The sequence below is a fragment of the Phascolarctos cinereus genome, unplaced genomic scaffold (genome assembly GCF_003287225.1).
Source record: "Phascolarctos cinereus isolate Bilbo 61053 unplaced genomic scaffold, phaCin_HiC Scaffold_1;HRSCAF=81, whole genome shotgun sequence".
In the NCBI taxonomy this organism is placed as follows: Eukaryota; Metazoa; Chordata; class Mammalia; order Diprotodontia; family Phascolarctidae; genus Phascolarctos; species Phascolarctos cinereus.
Window position 1 is genome coordinate 273,459,899 of NW_027555514.1, and position 4,366 is coordinate 273,464,264.

General features: G+C 42.6%; 1 long non-coding RNA gene across 1 annotated transcript; it reads right to left on the reverse strand.

Moving 5' to 3' along the window:
- Positions 1–361: 361 nt before the first annotated feature.
- On the reverse strand, positions 362–3,423 carry LOC144454544 (uncharacterized). The gene is made up of 2 exons (XR_013483026.1): positions 3,239–3,423; positions 362–2,921 (listed from the first exon to the last, which is right to left on the reverse strand). It is a non-coding gene; the product is annotated as an uncharacterized LOC144454544 (long non-coding RNA).
- Between the last annotated feature and the right edge of the window lie 943 nt (positions 3,424–4,366).

Consider the following 4,366-nt stretch of genomic DNA (forward strand, 5'->3'; position numbering starts at 1 on the left):
AGAAGGCAGGATTTTAGCTGGGACTTGAAGGAAACCAGGGAAGCTGGGAGGTGGAAATGAGGGGGAAATCAGGGGGTTTTGTCCCCTAAAGTCTCTCCATCATCTACAATGGATGACAACGGTTAGCTCTATATTAAAAATACACAGAAGAGGAGCAGCTAGGTAGTGCAGTGGATAGAGCACCTTCCCTGAAGTCAGAAGGATCTGAGTTCAGATTTGAACCCAGATTCTCACTAGCTGTGTGACCCTGGGCAAGTCACTTAATCCCATTGCATCCAGAAACAAAACAAAACAAAACAAAACCACAAAAAAACCTCAAAACCAAAATCCACAGAAGGAAAAAGAATCTCAGGAAGGAATGTAAGCAGGGCAATTTGGTTACTTTCTTGTTGAGTTCAGACTTACAAACCAGTTACATCTTTCCTTTTCTCCCCAAGACAGGTGGAGGACATTGTGATCCAGAAAAAAACAATGAAAGGTTATTTGAAGGTTTTACAGTGGAGGAGACTTGGGAGTATTTGAAAGGAAGAGGAATAGTGGAAAGGGAGAAACAGAAATATAATATAACAATATAATATAATATAACATAACATAATATATAACAATATAATGTAATATAACATAACATAATATATCATATAGCATAGTGTCATATAATTAATATGATATCATATAGCATAGTACAGTATCATATAATATAATTAATATAATATAATATAATACAATGTAATCTAACAGTACAATACAATATAGTATAACATAATATAGTATAATATAATAAATACAATTTAATGTAATTTAATTTACTATATCTTATACTTACATAACCTTTAGAGATTTACCAAGCACTAGAAGATTCTAGAGAGGGAACACAGCCCTTTGGGAAGTTGGGAGGAAGGGAATGCAGGGCCCAGGTGCAAGCATTAGCTTTACAAGCATTTTGCAGATAGATCCAGAGCTGGAAGGATCTGAAAGGCCACCTAAGTCCAAACCCCTACTTTAGACAGATGTATAAACCATGGTCCAGGGAAGTGAGGTGGACTGTGCAAAGTTGCCCGGATACTAAGTGGCATAGTTTGTATTTGGGAAAAGAGGAATTCCCCAACAGGAAGGTGATGAGGACTGTGGTCAAGGGATGAGGGATGATTAGTCCAAAGACACTGAGGTAGGAGATGTCTGTAATTTGTGAGAAACAGAAGGGGACACAAAAATAAGCATTTGGGGCAGGCTTTGAACCCAGGGCTTTCAGACTCCCAGGCCAGTGCTCGGTCCACTTTTCCTAGATGCTCCACTATTCCTAGACACTCTGTCTTAAGGTTTGCAAAGTGCTTTGAAACACAGAGAGCTGTGTCTGTATGTTAATCATTATCGTCTTTTAATGCCTTTGGCAGATTTGTGATCTAATTGGAATGGCTGTTCCCTTCATTGATGCAGATTGCGCCCCCGTCCACACCTTCTTTTCCTTGTTCACCCCCTCCCATCAATCCTTCTTGGAGGATCTACCCAGAATCCTGGATGTATCTTAGAATTCTCCTGCATTGTTATGAGAGAAATACCTCCTCTCTGAGTTCACGTGGTGGGTAACTGCTTCTAATATATATTTACCATGACATAGAAATTATGGAGGTGAAAACCGAGGGTTTATTATTATGTTCAGGACCCAGAGAAAACCTGAACCAAACTTAGGAGTCTAACAGAGTGACAGAGACATAATTGTTACATATTGCAATCCTGTACATTCCACTTAGGGCATAAAAGTATTTCACCCATTATCCTATCCCCTCCTTCAGTGTCATAAAAGTTAAACAAACTAAGTTAAACAGTCATAATCTCATGCATCTCGTAAGGAAACAAACCTCATCAAACAGACTCTGGAGGTAAACTGAGTCGGGTTATAGATGAAATAAACTGCGTTTAGAAGATTCACAATAGGCTGACCGAGGAAGACTCCCGTGTTGCCAAGCATTCAGGGATAGCCAAGATTATTCTTCTGGCTTGGCTCTTGAGTGAATTTTTTACATGCTATGGGACAGGTTTCTAACACAGTTTCCTCCGTTTAAGAATGTGAATTCCCTGAGAACAGAGACCATCTCAGTCTTTCTCTTGGCATATAGGAAAAACAGAATTAAAAAAAAATTCCTTCACTAATCCTTCATGCTCATTCTGGCATACAGTATACCTGAAAATGCTATATATAATTGTGAATAATTACCATTCCCAAGTTCTGTGTGGTAGTATTCGATACTTTTACCCTTAGAGGTGGCTGGGACTGTAGAGGCCATTTAGGGAACGCCTTCCTCTCCCACACAGGTTAAAGTGACTTGCCCAAGGTCTCACAGCTAGCAAGTGTCAAAGGCAAGATTTGAACCCAGACCCTTAGTTTCCAGAGCTCTCTTTCATTGGGGCCATTGCCCTTTGGATCACCTGCCGTTTTTAATTCTGACGTCCAGAGTCCTTCACTCTCTTTCACCGGCTACCCATCTCTTTCTCAGTGATGTCATTCATGGTACTTATCGAATATAAGTAAATCTTTTTTTAAAATTTTATTTATTTCATTAAATATTTCCCAGTTGTATTTTAAAACATATTAACATTCGTTTTTAAAAATTTGGTGTTCCAAATTCTCTTCTTCCCTCCTGCGTATCCACAACCCCTCAAGAAGGCAAGTGATATGCTCTCCGATTATACATGTGAAATCAAAGAATGATAAAACAGCAAACTTCTTATTTCGGAGGCATCTGGGGCAATGTGTTCTGGCTTACCCAGGGCCTCTCCAGAGTTCTCTTGGAATACCTGTTATTTTTCTTCTTTTTTAAATTCTTCTGCGGTCTTAGATCATTATCGCTTGCGGCAGGTACCTGACCTTCCTTGCTAGCTGGTGCCAGGCTCACTGTCCTCTGTCCTCAGGGCTGGGCACATTCCTGAGTGAGAAGTTTCCCCTTCCCTATATCTCATGTTTCTGGCTTTTATCTCTCTTCCTCTTCCCCCACCCCAAATTTGTCCCAGGGGGATCTTGAATTGATCTCCACCCTCCTCCCACCCTTGGTATTAGGAATCAAGCTTAAGGGGGGAAGGGAAGGGAAGTCAGGTGTTGGGATGAGGTGGGCAGTTTATAACGCTCTTCCCTTCTCTTCCACCATTCCCCTCCCCAGGGGGAACCCCAAATTGCCAAACAAGGACTGTCTAGAGTTAGGGGAATTAGCCGAGAACAGTGCCTAAGGGCAGTTTATGGAAATACCTGGTTTGTGTTTTGTCCCGGGTCCTAGGAAGCCCTTCTCCCCTCTCCCCTACTTTGGGGGGCAGGTGTGTGGAAGAAGCCAGGGGGGCAGCCCAGGGAGAAGATCTCCAGTTACCTGAGCCCTGCAAGATTCCATTGATCTGCCTGCTTAGTACATGAGAGAGAGAGCTAAATTTTTTGCTTTGTCATCCTGACACTGGCCTTCTGCCCACTTTTCGTAGGGAAAAGGAGGGAGTGGCTTCTGGTAGCTTAAAGTAACACGGGGAAACTCTGTGTTGTTAGACTGGCCTAGGGAGAGAGGAAGCCCAGGACCTTGGATGAAGAGACTGATCCCACCCATGTAACACAGTAAGACCTCAGCCTTCTCCACCTGCTCTGAGTATTGTTGTGTTTCAGGATCTGGCTTTTAGCTTGGGTCTCTGACCCGGGTCCTGAATGGGCTGCTTGAAACAGATTTCAAGGCTAAGCTTAAGTGTATGCTGGGTTAGGTAGGAGGGGAGGGGAGTCAAGGATGGCTAGCCATGCCAGGAAGAGTGGGATGCTGTTAGCTTATGGGGGTCTTTGGCTGCTCTTCAGAAACAGCGTTGCCCACCTGTTGGAGGCAAGGATGCACCATATGGTAGTGTTGGAGGATGAGATTTGGACAGAACAACCCAATGATGCCTGAACCCTTCTCATGGGAATATGTCTGAGGGTGAAGACCGCCCCTTTCTCTATGGCTATAAAGCCTGTGTTGGAAACGGATGGCATAGTGGCTCGAACGGTGATCTTGAAATCCAGAAAGAGCTGTGTTTGAATCTTGGCGCTGTGTGACTCTGGGCTTCATCTTTCCCCATTTGTAAAATGGGGATAATAACATCCCCTCCTTCACATCGTTGTTGAGGGGATTAAGTGAGATCAGGGGCATAAAGGGATTTTTGAACTTTATATAAATATCAGACATTATATTATTATGCACACTGGCTAATCACAAATCCTGGCTGGTCCAGGATGACTTATCCTGGAGTGTTGACTTTGCTTGGCAGCCGTGATTTTAAGGTATTCCTTAGAACAACTTGTCATTCGCTTGTAATCACAATGCTAGGGCCTTGTTAGAGTTTACCCATCTATAAAATAGGATTATTAGTT